Source organism: Macrosteles quadrilineatus, unplaced genomic scaffold (genome assembly GCF_028750875.1).
Source record: "Macrosteles quadrilineatus isolate MER2022 unplaced genomic scaffold, UCM_ALF_1.0 Scaffold_9__3_contigs__length_116548681, whole genome shotgun sequence".
Classification (NCBI taxonomy): domain Eukaryota; kingdom Metazoa; phylum Arthropoda; class Insecta; order Hemiptera; family Cicadellidae; genus Macrosteles; species Macrosteles quadrilineatus.
In genome coordinates this window covers 42,771,049-42,797,937 of record NW_026542602.1, presented here as the reverse complement: position 1 = coordinate 42,797,937, position 26,889 = coordinate 42,771,049, and the positions used below count along the sequence as shown (strand labels likewise).

General features: G+C 37.7%; 3 protein-coding genes across 4 annotated transcripts in view; 1 reads left to right on the top strand and 2 right to left on the bottom strand.

Moving 5' to 3' along the window:
- LOC129002688 (uncharacterized) overlaps window positions 1-26,889 on the top strand; it is an 87,605-nt gene that overhangs the window by 1,399 nt on the left and 59,317 nt on the right. The gene's annotated exons all lie outside the window — the stretch shown is intronic.
- Window positions 1-26,889, bottom strand: part of LOC129002690 (UMP-CMP kinase 2, mitochondrial-like) — a 127,228-nt gene that overhangs the window by 77,471 nt on the left and 22,868 nt on the right. The window lies entirely within an intron of this gene.
- LOC129002684 (zinc finger protein 665-like) overlaps window positions 1-26,889 on the bottom strand; it is a 73,703-nt gene that overhangs the window by 39,698 nt on the left and 7,116 nt on the right. The window contains exons 1-4 of one of the 2 annotated variants that reach the window (XM_054430673.1): window positions 26,796-26,863; window positions 20,016-20,098; window positions 9,354-9,436; window positions 2,020-2,102 (exon numbers count right to left, since the gene is read on the bottom strand). The gene's annotated coding sequence lies outside the window, so the exon portion shown is untranslated. Of the gene's footprint in view, window positions 1-2,019; window positions 2,103-9,353; window positions 9,437-20,015; window positions 20,099-26,795; window positions 26,864-26,889 lie in introns of those variants that run through there. The other variant, XM_054430674.1, reaches the window with a different exon arrangement.

Sequence of the window (26,889 nt, the reverse complement as noted above, 5' to 3'; positions counted from 1 at the left end):
GTGTTAAAAAAAACATTTCATTGATTAAATTGCATAGCAAAATGGTGTTTAAGCAATTGACATAAAATAAGCCTGATGTAGTTTTTTAATAAAGGTTTGTAGGAAGGTAACTTTAACCACCTAGGGGGTGTAAAAAATTGTTTTGCCTAGGGGCGCCAAAATACTAAATCCAGCCCTGGACGTAATCGAGCAAAAATATTTTTCAAAAATAAATTTTCATGTTAACAGTAGGATAATTAATTGCAGTGTACGTTGTCAGGCCCGGTCTGGCTCGATTGGAGGCCCTCGGCTGGATGGTGATTTGAGGCCCACTCCACCAGAAATAAAACAACAATAGTTAGCCAAAGTGAGACGAATTATTTGACACCTCAAACGGTAAAATCGGTTAGAAATAACTGAGGAGTTTTGTTCACAAAACCAGCCCTCACGTATTAATATAAGAAATATGAATAGAATTTGGATTTGGTCACGCAACTGAAAAGTATAATCTTAAATAAAGTTTTGGGAGTCATTTTGTATATTTTGAAAGGAAAAGATTGTTCACACTTGTAACAAAGTTTATTGCTATAAATTAAAACATGTCTGTTATAATTTCTTTAGGGTGTATAAGAGTTTCCACACATAGTTTGCTATTGAAAGGTTTCATTCATGTATGAACCCGTGTATGTTTCGTCAAAATGCTTTTTGATGCAAAGGATTTTCCACATGTAGTGCATTTATAAGGTTTCTCTTTTATGTGGACCCATGTATGTGACTTCAAATAGCTTTTGCATGTAAAGGATTTTCCACAAATACTGCATATAAAAGATCTTTCTTCTGTATGGACCTTTGTATGCGACTTCAAACTGCTTTGGGTTGAAAAGGACTTTCCACAAGTAGAACACTTGTGAGGTTTATCTCCTGTATGAGTCAGTATATGTGAGTTCAAACCTATTTTGTGATGAAATGACTTTCCACATGTAGTACAAATATAATGTTTCTCTTCTTCATGAACCCGAGTATGTGTCTTCAAATTGTGTTTGTGTACAAAGAATTTTTCACATTTAGAGCACTCATAAGGTCCTTCTCCTGTATGGACCCGTGTATGACAATTCAAATTTCTTCTGGTTGTAAAGGATTTTTCACATTTAGTGCATTTATAAGGTCTCACTCCTGTATGGACTTGTGTGTGTTTCTTCAAAAGGTCTTTGGATGGAAAGGACTTTTCACAATTAGTGCACTTATAAGGTCTCTCTTCTGAATGGACCCGTGTATGTGACCTCAAACCGCCTGGGGATGTAAAGGATTTTCCACAAGTAGTGCACTTATAAGGTCTCTCTTTGGTATGAATCCGTGAATGTAAGATCAAATAGTTTTGGAATGAAAAGGATTTTCCACAAGTAGTGCAGTTATAAGGTCTCTCTCCTGTATGAACCATTGTATGTGACTCCAAATGGCTTTTGCATAAAAAGGATTTTCCACATGTAGAGCACTTATAAGGTCTAGGTTTTTTTGCTGTATGGAACCGTGTATGTGAATTCAAATATCTTTTGTATTTAAAGGTTATTCCACATATAGTGCACTTATAAGGTCTTTCTTCTGTATGAACCCGTAAATGTGACTTCAAATTGCATTTAAATACAAAGGATTTTCCGCATGTAGTGCACTTATATCGCTTCTTTTCTGTATGAATCGACATTATATGTAACTTCAAATTTTTTTTTAATACAAAGCCTTTTCCACATAAACTGCACTTATAAGGACGTTTTCCTGAGTGTGTCAACACATGACTCTTTACTTGATATTGGTGGATGAAGGTTTTGTCACATGTCAAACATTTGTAGGGGCGCTCGCCCGTGTGATAGAATATATGATACTTCATATTTCTTTGAACTGAAATAACTTTTCCACATATTGGACACTTATCCTTTTCAGTTTGTTTTAACATTTGTAACCTTTCCCTTTCTGTTCTTGTAAAACTTATTAGATAATCTTATACCATGATAATCAGAAGGGTCAACTAATCAATAAGCCTAGTACCTCTATTTGTGAATTTCCTTTTTTTGTAGGACTTGTTAAATGTCTTGCAGTTACATGAATACTGGGCTCATCTATCGATACTTCTGAAAAAGATCATACTATATTAACAAATAATTTAGGTGTAATAATGATTACACAGTATTTTAACAAGCCCTACTAGTTGATGAAAATTATATTGATCTAAAACTATACAGGGTGCGTCAAAAAAATCGATCTATTTTATGTAGCACACTAATCATTAACAGGTCGTCTGAGAGTGGTGGTTTTAGGCTCGTTGGAATGCCTACACCATTACATTATCTGTGGCCATAGAGTGGTGGTCACCTGAGCATCAGCATTTGTTAGCGAGCCTAATTTAAAAATTTTTGATTCAGTCATTGCAAGCGGCAGTTATGTGCATTATTTTTAAATTAGGGCAACGAACGTCGGTTCCATTAAGTTGTACAATCATATGGTGGGTTACCAACTTTAGAACAATGGCTTCTGCATTCAAAAAGAAACTGACAAGCCATCTAAAGTAAGATCGGGTGTCAGACAACTAATATTTGATAGAGTCCGTGCTGCTGTGGAAAACAGTCCTCTTGGGCCCGCTTGAAAACAAACATCTGCTTTGAACATGTCTGACTGCTCGGTCACACTAATTTTGAGGTTTGATTTTAATTCTTGTCCCTATAGATTAATGTTTATTATTCTGTAAAATTTTGTTTATTATTCATACAGATAATATCACCATAACCTCTCCATGTCAACCTAATTTAAAGAATGGATGGAAATGCTGCTGAGTTGCAATGACTGAATCATTACTTTTTTTAAAGACTCGATAACAAACGTGTGTTGCTCAGATGACCACTGCTCTATGACTACAGATAATGGCATCGTACAGGCTTTCCAACGAGCCACCACCCTCTGACGACCTGTCGATGAACAGTGGGCTGCAAAAAATAGATCGGTTTTTTGTCGTACCCTATATTAGTGCACAAAATTGAATTAAGTGATCTGAACAAGTAAAATTTTCCTGATTTTCAGCACAAGTCTTCTTCAGTACTTCAGTACAAGTCAATACAAGTCTTTCAATATTTCACCACATTATTTGTAATGAGACTTACATGGTTAAAATGAAATCACTAATTTTGCTTTACACCTTAAAGTAATTATTTGCCCTCATCACAATCAATTTATGAAAAGAAAACTGGCTTTTACAAAGTGTGTTGTATCCATATATAAATCCTAAAGTACCCATGAACTTTTGAGAAAACTTAAAGTCACACCCCCATGAACCATATACTTAAAATGTTTGCCATGACAAAAATCCTTTCGCAAAACCATCCATTATTTCATAAATTGCCCTTTAAGGTCGTAATTCCTTTCTAAAGGGAATGTTCCTTATACCTAATGTTAAAAATACCTCACCTATCATTTTAATGGTTTAAAATATAAATTTTTTGCATTTTAGGGTCATTTCCGAACCTTTAAGACAAGTAAAAATTTAAGATAATGATTTATATTCCCCACTGCAAGCACCCTTGTATCGCTAAAGTTGTACACCATTCCTTAAAGATCATTGTTGGTGATGGTGAGTTAATGTTGTTCAAAGGTTTATTGCGGACATTTTCCATCACGATGGTAAAAAACAATACACATGTTTCGGGATCTGGAATATGATCTGCCGTCCTCAGGTGAAAAACTTAACTAACACATTACACCTAACAATACACAAACGCCAGACCTAAGTTGGAATACACTACAGTCAAAACACTGCAGTCAAAAAATATCCACTGTATAGCAGTCAAGTCATGATACAATAACATGTAAATAATAACCAATCACAAAACGTTATAGCTTATAAAATGTGTAGGGTAAACAGCTCGCACAATGGAATACTAATCGCACAGTTCGCAATGACTCCACCAATGAGACTGAAGCATCATGGTCGACCAATCCGAAACACGGAGACAACGGTTGAGTTCAGACCACTGTGGCTAATGTGTTAGTACAGTTTTTTCACCTGAGGACGGGATCAGATTCCAGATCTCAAAAAGTTGTGTATTGTTTCTTACCATCATGATGAAAAATGTCCACAATAAACCTTTGAACAACAATGTACACCATATTTTAAGGGTTATTTTTCCCTTTCAGTTTATTTTGTTTATAAGAGGAGATATTTATTTTTGTAAAGAAGTTAGTTTTTTTTTTTGTTTTTTTTTTAGAATAAACGTTTTATTTAGTTTCTTGTTTTTAATTATTCCTAAGGCCATAAACCCAATTGTTTAGTTAGAGTTAGGATTATTATTTATTCAAATTATTCTGGTATTATTGGTACATATCAATGGAAGTTTAGTTGAATTGTTTGAGTGGCAATGCCATCAGTCTTAGAAAGAGAGACAGAAATACAGAGTAAGAAGTAAACATTGAGGTAGCGGCTGAGCTTATCAGCTGTTAGGGCAAAGGTCGTGAGGCAACACAACTGGGCTGCCGAGCCTACCTCGCCCCTACACGCCCTTCCACTGGAAGGTCCTATATAAGCAGGTTCATTTGGACACTACCAGTGGATGTTGGACATCGGACAGCTCATAAGGTAGGTACCGTCGTGGCTATACCGTGGTGTTAAGCATAAGCGTGACTCAATAAGTTGTGCTTATAGTAAGTCAGTCTTAGGCCCGAGATGGATAGTGTCAGTAAGTAGAAGCTCGGGGTTGTTAGGCATACTAATCAACCCCATGTTAGTATAGTTTGTTCTGCCCAAGTTATAACTCTTGATAACTCTCTTGATAACTCTTGATAAGTTATAACTCTTCGATGGGTTGGTTTAGAAGGTAGGTACCTTGAGGGAATCCTCACGGTGAAGCTCGGCTGCTTGGAGGGGACATACCCTCCCACAGCAACGAGAAGGTAGGTACCGTGAGAGAATACCTGGTGGCGGAGTTATGCTGATTGGAGGGGCTATACCCTGGCACAGCAAATTGTGTTCAACCGGATTTGGACTATGGAACGAGGTAAGTGCCATCTCGTGACCAAGCAAAAATTTAATAATAAAGACCAAATGTTCATAGTCCAAATTCGATATCTCGAGGTGGACGATGATGAGTCCATTGTAGGCGTACTTGGTTGCTGCGGACTGAGCTTAAACCTTGAGATATATAGGGAAATCGAGATTTAGGCTAACTATACCATAAATTTTTGAAAAAATTATTCACAGAAGATTTTTAAGTTTTTTTGAAAAGAAAAATATTATCAACAAAAGTTAGCACGGTTTTTGTGAAGGTAAATCAACAATAAACGGCAATTTCCGATTTCCTTGAGATTATTATTGAGGCATTAGAAAAGAACAACTACAACTTTGGGGTATTTTTGGATCTCCAGAAAGCTTTTGACTGTGTGAACCCAAACATCCTCTTTGATAAGCTGGAAAATTATGGAATTAGAGGCTCCGCGCTTGAGTTAGTAAAGTCCTACATGCTAAATAGAACAGTTTGTTTCAATCAAACATAACGATAAAGATTTCTTTTCTAACCACATAGAGGTGAAACTTGGGGTTCCTCAGGGTTCAGTCCTGGGGCCTCAATTATTTATAATTTACGTTAATGACATAAATAGTGACGCCACTGGCAAAATTATAACATACGCAGATGACACTTCTTTAATTTTAAATCATTCAAACTTAAATACTTTGGAAATCTCTACAAATGTATTTACAACTGGCATAATCCAATATTTTAATGAAAATCGTTTATCAGTAAATATAGATAAGACAGCTTTTTTGAATTCTTCAACCACAATGTTCAGTTTTGACCCTAAAATTTTTGTGGAAGAAGATCAGGTCATAGATATTGTTCCACAAACTAAATTCTTGGGTCTCATGGTAAACAGTTCACTGAACTGGAATGATCATGTAAATTTCCTTAGTACAAAATTATCAAGGTCAGTTTTTATATTAAGAAGATTTGGTAAGGTATGTTCTATTAAAACTTTGAAAACGACTTTGGAACCATCTACCAAATCAATTTCAGAATTTCCCTCTTAATATATTTAAAAAGAAGTTGAAGAAAGTTTTAATTAAGCTCTGTTTGTTCACAATAGATGAGTTTTGGCTAGTGACTGAAGATGAATTTAATATACTAATTATAGAATGTTAGAATATGTTAAGGTGAAGAAGTTAAATTGTGTTAAATTATGTTTATGTTTAGGATTAATTGACGAGTTAGGAGATACTAATGTACCACATTATGTATTTTACTAACAATAAAGTTCTTGTATCTTGTATACGTGAAATTTGTATAAATAAAAATTTATTGTAAAAATCCCTCACAATATACTGATGATAGGTGTAAAGAAAATTTAAATTCATATTATAAAAGTAATAAAAATCATTAACTAGGAATATCCCCAAAAACCTGTGTTTTACCTCAAAAAAGCAACACAAATAATGGGATCTAAGTTTCTAAGTAAATTTCCATTAAACCTTAAAGCGAGGCCTGACAACGACAGGATTTAAACTATTGATCTCCTAGCCGGAGATCTTACACTCCTTAGAACTTAGCCCTTTGATGAGACCTAACTGTCTGCCACACAAAAAATATTATAGTCAGGTTGGGTAGCAGGGAAATATTTCAGTTCTGGCGGAGAGGGTGTAATTTTAGGTGGTTATGGTACACAAGTTTCTGAACCTAAAACCGCCCAGACCCCAATTTTTAAGGACCTGGGTCGTCCGTAATGACGTCATAAAAATGGCGGCCACAAGAGGATGCTGGGTCCCCATGAATTGGCTATAGCGACCGAATGCCTGAACCGATTTTCATGAAATTTGGCACACAAGTGCTTGAATACAATATCTCGGCCTGGGTTGAAAATGGTCAAGTTTCATCCAGTCATTTCAAAATGGCGGATCCAAGATGGCGGCTGAAAAAAATACATCCGTCATAACCAAGTGAAAATAAGTCAACAATGAATGGTGGTGTCCACATATCTTTATCTAGCACTATTTTGAGATTATGGCCTTAGTTTGTAAATGCACAATGTTATAATGGACTAAAAATAAAGTTATAAAATGTTCTTATAACTTTAGAATGGATCAACATTTTATAAAACGGATTGCAGCATCGTATTCAGCGTAAAAGTTTTGTTTGAAACGGTGGGTCACAACCCTATCTTTATATTTGAAAAATAACTTTGTATCCAATTGGCGGATCCAAGATGGCGGCCAAAAATTTAAACCCAGTCAAAATGAAGTACTTGCTACTCTACAATGATCTGACGTGGTTCGGAGTTGATATCTTAAGAAATGTATAAAAAAGTAGGTGGGAACTCATTAAAAACTCACCCTGTATAAAACAATTCACAATTATTTTCCACATATTTTTTTAGTTTTGAATAGCCGCCATTTTGAAATGACTTGATGAAACTTGACCATTTTCAACCCAGGCCAAGATAATGTATTCAAGCACTTGTGTGCCAAATTTCATGAAAATCGGTTCAGGCATTCGGTCGCTATAGCCAATTCATGCGGACCCATCATCCTCTTACGGCCGCCATTTTGATGACGTCATTACGGACGATCAGTGTAGGTTGTCAGGCCCGGTCTGGCTCGATTGGAGGCCCTCGGCTGGATGATAATTTGAGGCCCACTCCACCAGAAATAAAACGACAATTGTTAGCCAAAGTGAGACGAATTATTTGACACCTCAAACGGTAAAATCGGTCCAGAAATAACTGAGGAGTTTTGTTCACAAAAACAGCCCTCACGTATTAATATAAGAGATATGAATAGAATTTGGATTTGGTCACGCAACTGAAAAGTATAATCTTAAATAAAGTTTTGGGATTCATTTTGTATATTTTGAAAGGAAAAGATTTTCCACAATTGTAACAAAGTTTATTGCTATGAATTAAAACAATGTCTGTTATAATTTCTTTATGATGTTTAAGATTTCTCACACATAGTTTGCTCTTGCAAGGTTTCATTCATGTATGAACCCGTGTATGTTTCGTCAAAATGCTTTTTGATGCAAAGGATTTTCCACATGTATTGCATTTATAAGGTTTCTCTTTTATGTGGACCCATGTATGGGACTTCAAATTGGCTTTGGATGTAAAGGATTTTCCACATTTACCGCATATAAAAGATCTTTCTCCTGTATGGACGTCTTGTGTATGTCGTATCAAATTGCTTTGGAGTGAAAAGGACATTCCACAATTAGAACACTTATGAGGTTTATCTCCTGTATGAGTCAGTATATGTGAGTTCAAACCTATTTTGTGATGAAATGACTTTCCACATGTAGTGCAAATATGACATTTCTCTTTTTCATGAACCCGAGTATGTGTCTTCAAATTGTGTTTGTGTACAAAGAATTTTTCACATTTAGTGCACTCATAAGGTCCCTCTCCTGTATGGACTCGAGTATGACAATTCAAATTTCTTCTGGTTGTAAAGGATTTTTCACATTTAGTGCACTTATAAGGTCTCACTCCTGTATGGACTTGTGTGTGTCTCTTCAAATGGCTTTTGGATGGAAAGGACTTTCCACACGTAGTGCATATATAAGGTCTCTCTTCTGAATGGACCCGTGTATGTGACCTCAAATTGCCTGGGTATGAAAAGGATTTTCCACATGTAGTGCACTTATAAGGTCTCTCTTCTGAATGGACCCGTGTATGTGCTCTCAAATTGCCTGGGAATGAAAAGGCTTTTCCACAAGTAGTGCACTTATAAGGTCTCTCTCCTGTATGAACCTTTGTATGCGACTCCAAATGGCTTTTGCATAAAAAGGATTTTCCACATGTAGTGCACTCATAAGGTCTAGGTCTTTTTCCTGTATGGACCCGTGTATGTGAATTCAAATATCTTTTGTATACAAAGGTTATTCCACATATAGTGCACTTATAAGGTCTTTCTTCTGTATGAACCCGTGTATGTGACTTCAAATTGCATTTGAATACAAATGACTTTCCACATGTTGTGCACTTATATCGGTTCCTTTCTGTATGAATAAACAATGTATGTGACCTTAAATTTATTTTGGATGTAAAGCCTTTTCCACATAAACTGCACTTATAAGGACACTTTTCTGAGTGTGTCAACACATGACTCTTTACTTGATATTGGTAGAAGAATGTTTTGTCACATGTCAAACATTTAAAGGGCCGCTCGCCCGTGTGACAAAATATATGATACTTCATATTTCTTGGACCTGAAATAACTTTTCCACATATTGGACACTTAGCCTTTTCAGTCTGTTTTAACATTTGTAACCTTTCACTTTATGTTCTTGTGAAACTTTTTAGATAATCTTATGCCATGATAATCAGAAGGGTCAACTAATCAATAAGCCTAGTACCTCTATTTTTGAATTTCCTTTTTTTGTAGGACTTGTTAAATGTCTTGCAGTTACATGAATACTGGGCTCATCTATCGATACTTCTGAAAAAGATCATACTATATTAACACATAATTTAGGTGAAATAATGATTACACAGTATTTTAACAAGCCCTACTAGTTGATGAAAATTCTAAAACTATACAGGATGCGTAAAAAAAACCGATCTTTTTTATGTAGCACACTTGTAACGGTCAAAAATTGACACCTCAAAATTTTGACCTTATACAAAATAAATGCGTATTAAACAAGGAGAGAAGATCGTTTTATTTGTTTTGGATAATGAAAGTAGTAATGAACGGAGTGGAAAAGTACTGGGCTGAGCAAACGTTGACCCCTCCTCATCCCGGAAGATTCTCGGAACGGCCGCTGCCGCGCCAGGCGCTAGTGTCGGGCCACGAGCGGGGTGGGGGAAGGCAAGAGCGAGCGGCAACGGAGAGCTCAGTTGCTCAGTCTCGTCCCAGCTACCAGCCGAGTTAGTCACATCCTCCCCGGTGAGTGCAGTATACCTTTTAGTTAGACGTTAGTAACACTGTAGCTACGCTTTACCGCTCATACCTTGGTTTGGACGGCGACATTCGATCGTTGCTTTAAGGATTATTTCGTTTTCGTTAATTAATAGGAGAGTATACTTTTGTTTGCATTTTAGTTTTGCATAGAGGTTATTTGCAGTTTTAAGTTATTCTGAGAACCAGGGTCGCTCCTCTGACACCCAGGGTCACTTCATCGATTTTATTTGTAGCTAGTCATAGAGCCACTATCACTAGAGGTTAGCCCTTTAAGCTTTAATCGTATTGGGAACCAGGGTCGCTCCCCTGACACCCAGCGTCGCTTAGTCAGCTTTAATCGTATTGGGAACCAGGGTCGCTACCCTGACACCCCGAGTTACTTGATCAACTTTCATAGTTTTGGGAACCAGGGTCGCTACCCTGACACCCCGAGTTACTTGATCGACTTTCATAGTTTTGGGAACCAGGGTCGCTACCCTGACACCCCGAGTTACTTGATCGACTTTCATAGTTTTGGGAACCAGGGCCGTTACCCTGCCACCCCCGGGTCGCTTGACCGACCGTATACGTTATTCGTCGCTTCATCGTTTTGGGAACCAGGGCCGATACTCTGACACCCCGAGTTACTTGATCGACTTTCATAGTTTTGGGAACCAGGGCCGTTACCCTGCCACCCCGGGTCACTTGACCGACCGTATACGTTTTTCGTCGCTTCATCGTTTTGGGAACCAGGGCCGATACTCTGACACCCCGAGTTACTTGGTCGACTTTCATAGTTTTGGGAACCAGGGCCGTTACCCTGACACCCCGGGTCACTTGACCGACCGTATTTGCCGTTCTTCGTTACTAGCGATCTAGGTACGATCCCTCGACGCTAGCTCGCTGTTTCATCGTTTTGGGAACCAGGGCCACTACCCTGACACCCCGGGTCACTTGACCGACCGTATTCGCCGTTCCTCGTTTCTTCGTTTTGGGAACCAGGGCCGCTACCCTGACACCCCGGGTCACTTGACCGACCGTATTCGCCGTTCTTCGATTCTTCGTTTTGGGAACCAGGGCCGTTACCCTGACACCCCGGGTCACTTGACCGACCGTATTCGCCGTTCTTCGATTCTTCGTTTTGGGAACCAGGGCCGTTACCCTGACACCCCGGGTCACTTGACCGACCGTATTCGCCGTTCCTCGTTTCTTCGTTTTGGGAACCAGGGCCGTTACCCTGCCACCCCGGGTCACTTGACCGACCGTATTCGCCGTTATTCGTTACTAGCGGTCGAGGCACGACCCCTCGACACTAGCTCGTCATTTCATCGTTTTGGGAACCAGGGCCGCTACCCTGACACCCCGGGTCACTTGACCGACCGTATTCGCCGTTATTCGTTACTAGCGATTGAGGCACGACCCCTCGACTCTAGCTCGTCGCTTCATCGTTTTGGAAACCATTGCGACCGTGTTTAGGTAAAGACCTCGCTTGACCCCTGGAAGTTCGGAAACCCGTGCAGGCTGACTTATTTTGGGCACCGATTGAGATATTCCGTACACTCCACCGAAAACACGGTCACATTAACGGATCATTAACAGGTCGTCTTAGAGTGGTGGTTTTAGGCTCATTGGAATGCCTACACGATGACTTTATCTGTGGTCATAGAGCGGTGGTCACCTGAGCATCGTGCATTTGTTAGCGGGCCAAATGTAATAAGTTATGATTCCGTCATTGCAAGCGGCAGTTAGGCATATTATTTTTAAATTAGGGCAACGTTAATTCCAATAAGTGGTACAATCATGTGGTGGTTTACCAACTTTAGAACAATGGCTTCTGCATTCAAAAAGAAACTGACAAGCCATCTAAAGTCAGATGGGGTGTCAGACAACTAACATTTGATAGAGTCCGTGCTGCTGTGGAAAACAGTCCTCGTGGGCCTGCTTGAAAACAAACATCTGCTTTGAATATGTCTGACTGCTCAGTTACACTAATTTTGAGGTTTGATCTTAATTCTTGTCCCTACAGATTAATGTTTATTATTCTGTTCAATTTTTTTGATTATTCATACAGATAATCACACCATAACCTCTCCATGTCAACCTAATTTAAAGAATGGATGGAAATGCTGCTGAGTTTCAATGACTGAATCATTACTTTTTTTAAAGACTCGATAACAAACGTGTGTTGCTCAGATGACCACTGCTCTATGACTACAGATAATGGCATCGTACAGGCTTTCCAACGAGCCACCACCCTCTGACGACCTGTCGATGAATAATGGGCTGCAAAAAATAGATCGGTTTTTTGTCGCACCCTATATTAGTGCACAAAATTGAATTAAGTGACCTGAACACGTAAAATTTTCCTGATTTTCAGCACAAGTCTTCTTCAGTACTTCAGTACAAGTCAATACAAGTCTTTCAATATTTCACCACATTATTTGTAATGCGACTTACATGGTTAAAATAAAATCACTAATTTTGCTTTACACCTTAAAGTAATTATTTGCCCTCATCACAATCAATTTATGAAAAGAAAACTGGCTTTTACAAAGTGTGTTGTATCCATATATAGATCCTAAAGTACCCATGAACTTTTGAGAAAACTTAAAGTCACACCCCCATGAACCATATACTTAAAATGTTTGCCATGACAAAAATCCTTGCGCAAAACCATCCATTATTTCATAAATTGCCCTTTAAGGTCGTAATTCCTTTCTAAAGGGAATGTTCCTTATACCTAATGTTAAAAATATCTCACCTATCATTTTAATGGTTTAAAATAAAATTTTTTTGCATTTTAGGGTCATTTCCGAACCTTTAAGACAAGTAAAAATTTAAGATAATGTGATTTATATTCCCCACTGCAAGCACCCTTGTATCGCTAAAGTTGTACACCATTCCTTGAAGTTCATTGTTGGTGATGGTGAGTTAATGTTGTTCAAAGGTTTATTGCGGACATTTTCCATCACGATGGTAAAAAACAATACACATGTTTCGGGATCTGGAATATGATCTGCCGTCCTCAGGTGAAAAACTTAACTAACACATTACACCTAACAATACACAAACGCCAGACCTAAGTTGGAATACACTACAGTCAAAACACTGCAGTCAAAAAATATCCACTGTATAGCAGTCAAGTCATGATACAATAACATGTAAATAATAACCAATCACAAAACGTTATAGTCTATAAAATGTGTAGAGTAAACAGCTCGCACAATGGAATACTAATCGCACAGTTCGCAATGACTCCACCAATGAGACTGAAGCATCATGGTCGACCAATCCGAAACACGGAGACAACGGTTGAGTTCAGACCACTGTGGCTAATGTGTTAGTACAGTTTTTTTCACCTGAGGACGGGATCAGATTCCAGATCTCAAAAAGTTGTACATTGTTCCTTACCATCATGATGGAAAATGTCCACAATAAACCTTTGAACAACATTGTACACCATATTTTAAGGGGTATTTTTCCCTTTCAGTTTATTTTGTTTATAAGAGGAGATATTTATTTTTGTAAAGAAGTTAGTTTTTATTTTTTTTTTTTTAGAATAAACGTTTTATTTTGTTTCTTGTCTTTAATTATTCCTAAGGCCATAAACCCAATTGTTTAGTTAGAATTAGGATTATTATTTATTCAAATTATTCTGGTATTATTGGTACATATCAATGGAAGTTTAGTTGAATTGTTTGAGTGGCAATCCCATCAGTCTTAGAAAGAGAGACAGAAATACAGAGTAAGAAGTAAACATTGAGGTAGCGGCTGAGCTTATCAGCTGTTAGGGCAAAGGTCGTGAGGCAACACAACTGGGCTGCCGAGCCTAAATCGCCCCTACACGCTCTTCCACTGGAAGGTCCTATATAAGCAGGTTCATTTGGACACTACCAGTGGATGTTGGACATCGGACAGCTCATAAGGTAGGTACCGTCGTGGCTATACCGTGACGTTAAGCATAAGCGTGACTCAATAAGTTGTGCTTATAGTAAGTCAGTCTTAGGCCCGAGGTGGATAGTGTCAGAAAGTAGAAGCTCGGGGTTGTTAGGCATACTAATCAACCCCATGTTAGTATAGTTTGTTCTGCCCAAGTTATAACTCTTGATAACTCTCTTGATAACTCTTGATAACTCTCTTGATAACTCTTGATAAGTAACTCTTCGATGGGTTGGTTTAGAAGGTAGGTACCATGAGGGAATCCTCACGGTGAAGCTCGGCTGCTTGGAGGGGACATACCCTCCCACAGCAACGAGAAGGTAGTTACCGTGAGAGAATACCTGGTGGCGGAGTTATGCTGATTGGAGGGGCTATACCCTGGCACAGCAAATTGTGTTCAACCGGATTTGGACTATGGAACGAGGTAAGTGCCATCTCGTGACCAAGCAAAAATTTAATAATAAAGACCAAATGTTCATAGTTCAAATTCGATATCTCGAGGTGGACGATGATGAGTCCATTGTAGGCGTACTTGGTTGCTGCGGACTGAGCTTAAACCTTGAGATATATAGGGAAATCGAGATTTAGGCTAACTATACCATAAATTTTTGAAAAAATTATTCACAGAAGATTTTTAAGTTTTTTTGAAAAGAAAAATATTATCAACAAAAGTTAGCACGGTTTTCGTGAAGGTAAATCAACAATAAACGGCAATTCCCAATTTCCTCGAGATTATTATTGAGGCATTAGAAAAAAACAACTACACCTTTGGGGTATTTTTGGATCTCCAGAAAGCTTTTGACTGTGTGAACCCAAACATCCTCTTTGATAAGCTGGAAAATTATGGAATTAGAGGCTCCGCGCTTGAGTTAGTAAAGTCCTACATGCTAAATAGAAAACAGTTTGTTTCAATCAAACATAACGATAAAGATTTCTTTTCTAACCACATAGAGGTGAAACTTGGGGTTCCTCAGGGTTCAGTCCTGGGGCCTCAATTATTTTTAATTTACGTTAATGACATAAATAGTGACCCCACTGGCAAAATTATAACATACGCAGATGACACTTCTTTAATTTTAAATCATTCAAACTTAAATACTTTGGAAATCTCTACAAATGTATTTACAACTGGCATAATCCAATATTTTAATGAAAATCGTTTATCAGTAAATATAGATAAGACAGCTTTTTTTTAATTCTTCAACCACAATGTTAAGTTTTGACCCTAAAATTTTTGTGGAAGAAGATCAGGTCATAGATATTGTTCCACAAACTAAATTCTTGGGTCTCATGGTAAACAGTTCACTGAACTGGAATGATCATGTAAATTTCCTTAGTACAAAATTATCAAGGTCAGTTTTTATATTAAGAAGATTTGGTAAGGTATGTTCTATTAAAACTTTCAAAACGACTTTGGAACCATCTACCAAATCAATTTCAGAATTTCCCTCTTAATATATTTAAAAAGAGGTTGAAGAAAGTTTTAATTAAGCTCTGTTTGTTCACAATAGATGAATTTTGGCTAGTGACTGAAGATGAATTTAATATACTAATTATAGAATGTTAGAATATGTTAAGGTGAAGAAGTTAAATTGTCTTAAATTATGTTTATGTTTAGGATTAATTGACGAGTTAGGAGATACTAATGTACCACGTCCACATTATGTATTTTACTAACAATAAAGTTCTTGTATCTTGTATACGTGAAATTTGTATAAATCAAAATTTATTGTAAAAATCCCTCACAATATAATGATGATAGGTGTAAAGAAAATTTAAATTCATATTATAAAAGTAATAAAGCTCATTAACTAGGAATATCCCCAAAAACCTGTGTTTTACCTCAAAAAAGCAACACAAATAATGGGATCTAAGTTTCTAAGTTAATTTCCATTAAACCTTAAAGCGAGGCCTGACAACGACAGGATTTAAACTATTGATCTCCTAGCCAGAGATCTTACACTCCTTAGAACTTAGCCCTTTGATGAGACCTAACTGTCTGCCACACAAAAAATATTATAGTCAGGTTGGGTAGCAGGAAAATATTTCAGTTCTGGCGGAGAGGCTGTAATTTTAGGTGGTTATGGTACACAAGTTTCTTAACCTTAAAACTGCCCAGACCCCAATTTTTAAGGACCTGGGTCGTCCGTAATGACGTCATCAAAATGGCGGCCACAAGAGGATGCTGGGTCCCCATGAATTGGCTATAGCGACCGAATGCCTGAACCGATTTTCATGAAATTTGGCACACAAGTGCTTGAATACATTATCTCGGCCTGGGTTGAAAATGGTCAAGTTACATAAAGTCATTTCAAAATGGCGGATCCAAGATGGCGGCTGAAAAAAAATACATCCGTCATAACCAAGTGAAAATAAGTCAACAATGAATGGTGGTGTCCACATATCTTTATCTAGCACTATTTTGAGATTATGGCCTTAGTTTGTAAATGCACAATGTTATAATGGACTAAAAATAAAGTTATAAAATGTTCTTATAACTTTAGAATGGATCAACATTTTATAAAACGGATTGCAGCATCGTATTCAGCGTAAAAGTTTTGTTTGAAACGGTGGGTCACAACCCTATCTTTATATTTAAAAAATAACTTTGTATCCAATTGGCGGATCCAAGATGGCGGCCAAAAATTTAAACCCAGTCAAAATGAAGTACTTGCTACTCTACAATGATCTGACGTGGTTCGGAGTTGATATCTTAAGAAATGTATAAAAAAGTAGGTGGGAACTCATTAAAAACTCACCCTGTATAAAACAATTCACAATTATTTTCCACATATTTTTTTAGTTTTGAATAGCCGCCATTTTGAAATGACTTGATGAAACTTGACCATTTTCAACCCAGGCCAAGATAATGTATTCAAGCACTTGTGTGCCAAATTTCATGAAAATCGGTTCAGGCATTCGGTCGCTATAGCCAATTCATGCGGACCCATCATCCTCTTACGGCCGCCATTTTGATGACGTCATTACGGACGATCAGTGTAGGTTGTCAGGCCCGGTCTGGCTCGATTGGAGGCCCTCGGCTGGATGATAATTTGAGGCCCACTCCACCAGAAATAAAACGACAATTGTTAGCCAAAGTGAGACGAATTATTTGACACCTCAAACGGTAAAATCGGTCCAGAAATAACTGAGGAGTTTTGTTCACAAAAATAGCCCTCACGTATTAATATAAGAGATATGAATAGAATTTGGATTTGGTCACGCAACTGAAAAGTATAATCTTAAATAAAGTTTTGGGAGTCATTTTGTATTTCATGATGGGTAGCCTCTGGACCATACAGCAACAATAATAATGGTTTAATTTACCTCTATCAATATGGTCCTAGCGTAGTTTGTCACTACTGCAGTTTCGTGCTCGTGGAGCACATCATCAGGTAAAGGTCACAAAAAGTTAAAACATTTTCCTTACGTGAAGGTCGTCAATTTAACACACCGAAAAAACACATAACACACGAACGGTACGAAAAAACATTTAAACTTGGCCAATACATTAAAGACGTTGCACACGGGGTCTGGCGCCGGTAGAAGGCAAGTCATGACTGACGTGTGTTGTAGTCGGTAGCCCCCCCGTCCTCACTTCTCTTATCAGAACCTTTTCTTTGGTCTTGTTCCAGGATGTGAATGGCGGTATTATAAATAATGTTTGACTGGAATGAGAGTTGTTTGTTTAAAATATGGTTTGGATGTACTTTAGCTGCTCGGTAAATCTCAAATTCTTCGATGGTGTCCATGTATTTACTTTTATGACAAGTATGCATTACTTCTAAATTTGTTTGTATATCGGTATAACTATGGTTTGAATCAATGATATGGTTGGCAAAAGCTGATTTGGAGTTCTTTCTTGGTAAATGTTCCTTAAATCTAGTTGCAAAAGAGCGTGATGTTTGCCCAATATAAAAACTGGAGCAATCATTACATGTTATTTTATACACTCCAGTGTTGTTTAATTTGTCGCTATTGCGACATATGACAATAGCGACAAATTAAACAACACTGGAGTGTATAAAATAACATGTAATGATTGCTCCAGTTTTTATATTGGGCAAACATCACGCTCTTTTGCAACTAGATTTAAGGAACATTTACCAATAAAGAACTCCAAATCAGCTTTTGCCAACCATATCATTGATTCAAACCATAGTTATACCGATATACAAACAAATTTAGAAGTAATGCATACTTGTCATAAAAGTAAATACATGGACACCATCGAAGAATTTGAGATTTACCGAGCAGCTAAAGTACATCCAAACCATATTTTAAACGAACAACTATCACCATATTTTAAAACTCATTCCAGTCAAACATTATTTATAATACCGCCATTCACATCCTGGAACAAGACCAAAGAAAAGGTTCTGATAAGAGAAGTGAGGAAGGGGGGGCTACCGACTACAACACACGTCAGTCATGACTTGCCTTCTACCGGCGCCGGACCCCGTGTGTAGCGTCTTTAATGTATTGGCCAAGTTTAAATGTTTTTTCGTACCGTTCGTGTGTTATGTGTTTTTTCGGTGTGTTAAATTGACGACCTTCACGTAAGGAAAATGTTTTAACTTTTTGTGACCTTCACCTGATGATGTGCTCCACGAGCACAAAACTGCAGTAGTGACAAACTACGCTAGGAACATATTGACAGAGGTAAATTAAACCATTATTATCATTTTGTATATTTTGAAAGGAAAAGATTTTCCACACTTGTAACAAAGTTTATTGCTATGAATTAAAACAATGTCTGTTATAATTTCTTTATGATGTTTAAGATTTCTCACACATAGTTTGCTATTGCAAGGTTTCATTCATGTATGAACCCGTGTATGTTTCGTCAAAATGCTTTTTGATGCATATGATTTTCCACATGTATTGCATTTATAAGGTTTCTCTTTTATATGTACCCATGTATGTGACTTCAAATTGGCTTTGGATGTAAAGGATTTTCCACATTTACTGCATGTGAAAGATCTTTCTCCTGTATGGACGTCTTGTGTATGTCGTATCAAATTGCTTTGGAGTGAAAAGGACATTCCACAATTAGAACACTTATGAGGTTTCTCTCCTGTATGAGTCAGTATATGTGAGTTCAAACCTATTTTGTGATGAAATGACTTTCCACATGTAGTGCAAATATGACATTTCTCTTTTTCATGAACCCGAGTATGTGTCTTCAAATTGTGTTTGTGTACAAAGAATTTTTCACATTTAGTGCACTCATAAGGTCCCTCTCCTGTATGGACTCGAGTATGACAATTCAAATTTCTTCTGGTTGTAAAGGATTTTTCACATTTAGTGCACTTATAAGGTTTTACTCCTGTATGGACTTGTGTGTGTTTCTTCAAATGGTCTTTGGATGGAAAGGACTTTCCACATGTAGTGCATATATAAGGTCTCTCTTCTGAATGGACCCGTTTATGTGACTTTAAATTGCCTGGGAATGAAAAGGATTTTCCACATGTAGTGCACTTATAAGGTCTCTCTTTGGTATGAATCCTTGAATGTAACTTCAAATGGCCTTGGAATGAAAAGGCTTTTCCACAAGTAGTGCACTTATAAGGTCTCTCTCCTGTATGAACCTTTGTATGTGACTCCAAATGGCTTTTGCATAAAAAGGATTTTCCACATGTAGTGCACTTATGAGGTCTAGGTTTCGTTCCCGTATGGATCCGTGAATGTACCGTCAAATAGTCCTTGCGTAAAAAGGATGTTCCACATACAGTGCACTTATAAGGTCTTTCTTCTGTATGAACCCGTGTATGTGACTTCAAATTGCATTTGAATACAAATGACTTTCCACATGTTGTGCACTTATATCTTTTCCTTTCTGTATGAATAAACAATGTATGTGACCTTAAATTTATTTTGGATGTAAAGCCTTTTCCACATAAACTGCACTTATAAGGACGCTTTCCTGAGTGTGTCAACACATGACTCTTTACTTGATATTGGTGGATGAAGGTTTTGTCACATGTCAAACATTTATAGGGGCGCTCGCCTGTGTGACAAAATATATGATACTTCATATTTCTTAGAACTGAAATAACTTTTCCACATATTGGACACTTAGCCTTTTCAGTCTGTTTTAACATTTGTAACCTTTCACTTTATGTTCTTGTGAAACTTTTTAGATAATCTTATGCCATGATAATCAGAAGGGTCAATTAATCAATAAGCCTAGTACCTCTATTTTTGAATTTCCTTTTTTTGTAGGACTTGTTAAATGTCTTGCAGTTACATGAATACTGGGCTCATCTATCGATACTTCTGAAAAAGATCATACTATATTAACACATAATTTAGGTGAAATAATGATTACACAGTATTTTAACAAGCCCTACTAGTTGATGAAAATTCTAAAACTATACAGGGTGCGTCAAAAAAACCGATCTTTTTTATGTAGCACACTGATCATTAACAGGTTGTCTTAGAGTGGTGGTTTTAGGCTCATTGGAATGCCTACACGATGACTTTATCTGTGGTCATAGAGCGGTGGTCACCTGAGCATCGTGCATTTGTTAGCGGGTTAAATTTAATAAGTTATGATTCAGTCATTGCAAGCGGCAGTTAGGTGCATTATTTTTAAATTAGGGCCACGTCGATTCCATTAAGTGGTACAATCATGTGGTGGGTTACAACTTTAGAACAATGGCTTCTGCATTCAAAAAGAAACTGACAAGCCATCTAAAGTCAGATGGGGTGTCAGACAACTAACATTTGATAGAGTCCGTGCTGCTGTGGAAAACAGTCCTCGTGGGCCTGCTTGAAAACAAACATCTGCTTTGAATATGTCTGACTGCTCAGTTACACTAATTTTGAGGTTTGATCTTAATTCTTGTCCCTACAGATTAATGTTTATTATTCTGTTCAATTTTTTTGATTATTCATACAGATAATCACACCATAACCTCTCCATGTCAACCTAATTTAAAGAATGGATGGAAATGCTGCTGAGTTGCAATGACTGAATCATTACTTTTTTTAAAGACTCGATAACAAACGTGTGTTGCTCAGATGACCACTGCTCTATGACTACAGATAATGGCATCGTACAGGCTTTCCAACAAGCCACCACCCTCTGACGACCTGTCGATGAACAGTGGGCTGCAAAAAATAGATCGGTTTTTTGTCGCACCCTATATTAGTGCACAAAATTGAATTAAGTGACCTGAAGAAGTAAAATTTTCCTGATTTTCAGCACAAGTCTTCTTCAGTACTTCAGTACAAGTCAATACAAGTCTTTCAATATTTCACCACATTATTTGTAATGAGACTTACATGGTTAAAATAAAATCACTAGTTTTGCTTTACACCTCAAAGTAATTATTTGCCCTCATCACAATCAATTTATGAAAAGAAAACTGGCTTTTACAAAGTGTGTTGTATCCATATATAGATCCTAAAGTACCCATGAACTTTTGAGAAAACTTAAAGTCACACCCCCATGAACCATATACTTAAAATGTTTGCCATGACAAAAATCCTTGCGCAAAACCATCCATTATTTCATAAATTGCCCTTTAAGGTCGTAATTCCTTTCTAAAGGGAATGTTCCTTATACCTAATGTTAAAAATACCTCACCTATCATTTTAATGGTTTAAAATATAAATTTTTTGCATTTTAGGGTCATTTCCGAACCTTTAAGACAAGTAAAAATTTAAGATAATGATTTATATTCCCCACTGCAAGCACCCTTGAATCGCTAAAGTTGTACACCATTCCTTGAAGTTCATTGTTGGTGATGGTGAGTTAATGTTGTTCAAAGGTTTATTGCGGACATTTTCCATCACGATGGTAAAAAACAATACACATGTTTCGGGATCTGGAATATGATCTGCCGTCCTCAGGTGAAAAACTTAACTAACACATTACACCTAACAATACACAAACGCCAGACCTAAGTTGGAATACACTACAGTCAAAACACTGCAGTCAAAAAATATCCACTGTATAGCAGTCAAGTCATGATACAATAACATGTAAATAATAACCAATCACAAAACGTTATAGTCTATAAAATGTGTAGAGTAAACAGCTCGCACAATGGAATACTAATCGCAGGGCCGTCCGAAAGGGGGGGCAACCGGGGCAAGCTGCCCCGGGCGCCGCGGCTGGGGGGGCGCCGCGACTAAGGGGGCGCCGCGCAGCGGCTACTGGTATCAAACGCACGGGTCCCGAAATTTCGGGAAAAAATATTCTCAATTTTTGGGACGGGATTTAATTTGATTCTGGAACTTTTCGGGACGGGATTTGATCCGATCATCGGCAATTTTGACGCTTCGCGAGTGAAAATGACGCTGCTATCGCGAGAGATGTTCGCGGTAATTCCACGAACGCAGGAGCCGAAGTCATTTCGACGATCGCACCGTGACCGCAAGTCATTTGGACGATCGCGCCGTGACCGCGAGTAATACCGACGATTTCACCGTGACCGCGAGTCATATATACCGACGATTCCGCCATGACCGCGAGTCATACCGACGATTCCGCCGTGACCGCGAGTCATACCGACGATTTCACCGTGACCGCGAGTCATATATACCGACGATTCCGCCATGACCGCGAGTCATACCGACGATTCTGCCGTGACCGCGAGTCATACCGATGATAACGCCGTGACCGCGAGTCATATCGATGATAACGCCGTGACCGCGAGTCATACCGACGATCACCCTGTGATCGCGAGATATTTCGACCGCGAGTCACAAGTTTCCATGCCTGTAAATTTTTGCCATAAATGGTAAAATTGATTTTGTTTGTCTTTTTTGTAACTGCAATACTCAAGACTTTCTTTTTATGCACAGGAAAAATCCCGTCTCGTCCCGTCCCGAATTAAAAATTCAATCCCGTCTATCCCTCATTAACATAGTATTAAAATATGTGAATGCGACTATTACTGGGGGGGGGGGGGGGGGCGCCACGACCACATTTGCCCCGGGCGCCGCTAACCCTAGGGACGGCCCTGAATCGCACAGTTCGCAATGACTCCACCAATGAGACTGAAGCATCATGGTCGACCAATCCGAAACACGGAGACAACGGTTGAGTTCAGACCACTGTGGCTAATGTGTTAGTACAGTTTTTTTCACCTGAGGACGGGATCAGATTCCAGATCTCAAAAAGTTGTACATTGTTCCTTACCATCATGATGGAAAATGTCCACAATAAACCTTTGAACAACATTGTACACCATATTTTAAGGGGTATTTTTCCCTTTCAGTTTATTTTGTTTATAAGAGGAGATATTTATTTTTGTAAAGAAGTTAGTTTTTATTTTTTTTTTTTTAGAATAAACGTTTTATTTTGTTTCTTGTCTTTAATTATTCCTAAGGCCATAAACCCAATTGTTTAGTTAGAATTAGGATTATTATTTATTCAAATTATTCTGGTATTATTGGTACATATCAATGGAAGTTTAGTTGAATTGTTTGAGTGGCAATCCCATCAGTCTTAGAAAGAGAGACAGAAATACAGAGTAAGAAGTAAACATTGAGGTAGCGGCTGAGCTTATCAGCTGTTAGGGCAAAGGTCGTGAGGCAACACAACTGGGCTGCCGAGCCTAAATCGCCCCTACACGCTCTTCCACTGGAAGGTCCTATATAAGCAGGTTCATTTGGACACTACCAGTGGATGTTGGACATTGGACAGCTCATAAGGTAGGTACCGTCGTGGCTATACCGTGACGTTAAGCATAAGCGTGACTCAATAAGTTGTGCTTATAGTAAGTCAGTCTTAGGCCCGAGGTGGATAGTGTCAGAAAGTAGAAGCTCGGGGTTGTTAGGCATACTAATCAACCCCATGTTAGTATAGTTTGTTCTGCCCAAGTTATAACTCTTGATAACTCTCTTGATAACTCTTGATAAGTTATAACTCTTCGATGGGTTGGTTTAGAAGGTAGGTACCTTGAGGGAATCCTCACGGTGAAGCTCGGCTGCTTGGAGGGGACATACCCTCCCACAGCAACGAGAAGGTAGTTACCGTGAGAGAATACCTGGTGGCGGAGTTATGCTGATTGGAGGGGCTATACCCTGGCACAGCAAATTGTGTTCAACCGGATTTGGACTATGGAACGAGGTAAGTGCCATCTCGTGACCAAGCAAAAATTTAATAATAAAGACCAAATGTTCATAGTTCAAATTCGATATCTTGAGGTGGACGATGATGAGTCCATTGTAGGCGTACTTGGTTGCTACGGACTGAGCTTAAACCTTGAGATATATAGGGAAATCGAGATTTAGGCTAACTATACCATAAATTTTTGAAAAAATTATTCACAGAAGATTTTTAAGTTTTTTTGAAAAGAAAAATATTATCAACAAAAGTTAGCACGGTTTTCGTGAAGGTAAATCAACAATAAACGGCAATTCCCAATTTCCTCGAGATTATTATTGAGGCATTAGAAAAAAACAACTACACCTTTGGGGTATTTTTGGATCTCCAGAAAATTTTGACTGTGTGAACCCAAACATCCTCTTTGATAAGCTGGAAAATTATGGAATTAGAGGCTCCGCGTTGAGTTAGTAAAGTCCTACATGCTAAATAGAAAACAGTTTGTTTCAATCAAACATAACGATAAAGATTTCTTTTCTAACCACATAGAGGTGAAACTTGGGGTTCCTCAGGGTTCAGTCCTGGGGCCTCAATTATTTTTAATTTACGTTAATGACATAAATAGTGACGCCACTGGCAAAATTATAACATACGCAGATGACACTTCTTTAATTTTAAATCATTCAAACTTAAATACTTTGGAAATCTCTACAAATGTATTTACAACTGGCATAATCCAATATTTTAATGAAAATCGTTTATCAGTAAATATGGATAAGACAGCTTTTTTTAATTCTTCAACCACAATGTTAAGTTTTGACCCTAACATTTTTGTGGAAGAAGATCAGGTCATAGATATTGTTCCACAAACTAAATTCTTGGGTCTCATGGTAAACAGTTCACTGAACTGGAATGATCATGTAAATTTCCTTAGTACAAAATTATCAAGGTCAGTTTTTATATTAAGAAGATTTGGTAAGGTATGTTCTATTAAAACTTTCAAAACGACTTTGGAACCATCTACCAAATCAATTTCAGAATTTCCCTCTTAATATATTTAAAAAGAGGTTGAAGAAAGTTTTAATTAAGCTCTGTTTGTTCACAATAGATGAATTTTGGCTAGTGACTGAAGATGAATTTAATATACTAATTATAGAATGTTAGAATATGTTAAGGTGAAGAAGTTAAATTGTGTTAAATTATGTTTATGTTTAGGATTAATTGACGAGTTAGGAGATACTAATGTACCACATTATGTATTTTACTAACAATAAAGTTCTTGTATCTTGTATACGTGAAATTTGTATAAATCAAAATTTATTGTAAAAATCCCTCACAATATAATGATGATAGGTGTAAAGAAAATTTAAATTCATATTATAAAAGTAATAAAGCTCATTAACTAGGAATATCCCCAAAAACCTGTGTTTTACCTCAAAAAAGCAACACAAATAATGGGATCTAAGTTTCTAAGTAAATTTCCATTAAACCTTAAAGCGAGGCCTGACAACGACAGGATTTAAACTATTGATCTCCTAGCCAGAGATCTTACACTCCTTAGAACTCCTTTGATGAGACCTAACTGTCTGCCACACAAAAAATATTATAGTCAGGTTGGGTAGCAGGAAAATATTTCAGTTCTGGCGGAGAGGCTGTAATTTTAGGTGGTTATGGTACACAAGTTTCTGAACCTAAAACCGCCCAGACCCCAATTTTTAAGGACCTCGGTCGTCCGTAATGACGTCATCAAAATGGCGGCCACAAGAGGATGCTGGGTCCCCATGAATTGGCTATAGCGACCGAATGCCTGAACCGATTTTCATGAAATTTGGCACACAAGTGCTTGAATACATTATCTCGGCCTGGGTTGAAAATGGTCAAGTTACATAAAGTCATTTCAAAATGGCGGATCCAAGATGGCGGCTGAAAAAAAATACATCCGTCATAACCAAGTGAAAATAAGTCAACAATGAATGGTGGTGTCCACATATCTTTATCTAGCACTATTTTGAGATTATGGCCTTAGTTTGTAAATGCACAATGTTATAATGGACTAAAAATAAAATTATAAAATGTTCTTATAACTTTAGAATGGATCAACATTTTATAAAACGGATTGCAGCATCGTATTCAGCGTAAAAGTTTTGTTTGAAACGGTGGGTCACAACCCTATCTTTATATTTGAAAAATAACTTTGTATCCAATTGGCGGATCCAAGATGGCGGCCAAAAATTTAAACCCAGTCAAAATGAAGTACTTGCTACTCTACAATGATCTGACGTGGTTCGGAGTTGATATCTTAAGAAATGTATAAAAAAGTAGGTGGGAACTCATTAAAAACTCACCCTGTATAAAACAATTCACAATTATTTTCCACATATTTTTTTAGTTTTGAATAGCCGCCATTTTGAAATGACTTGATGAAACTTGACCATTTTCAACCCAGGCCAAGATAATGTATTCAAGCACTTGTGTGCCAAATTTCATGAAAATCGGTTCAGGCATTTGGTCGCTATAGCCAATTCATGCGGACCCAGCATCCTCTTACGGCCGCCATTTTGATGACGTCATTACGGACGATCAGTGTAGGTTGTCAGGCCCGGTCTGGCTCGATTGGAGGCCCTCGGCTGGATGGTAATTTGAGGCCCACTCCACCAGAAATAAAACAACAATTGTTAGCCAAAGTGAGACAAATTATTTGACACCTCAAACGGTAAAATCGGTCCAGAAATAACTGAGGAGTTTTGTTCACAAAAATAGCCCTCACGTATTAATATAAGAGATATGAATAGAATTTGGATTTGGTCACGCAACTGAAAAGTATAATCTTAAATAAAGTTTTGGGAGTCATTTTGTATTTCATGATGGGTAGCCTCTGGACCATACAGCAACAATAATAATGGTTTAATTTACCTCTATCAATATGGTCCTAGCGTAGTTTGTCACTACTGCAGTTTCGTGCTCGTGGAGCACATCATCAGGTAAAGGTCACAAAAAGTTAAAACAT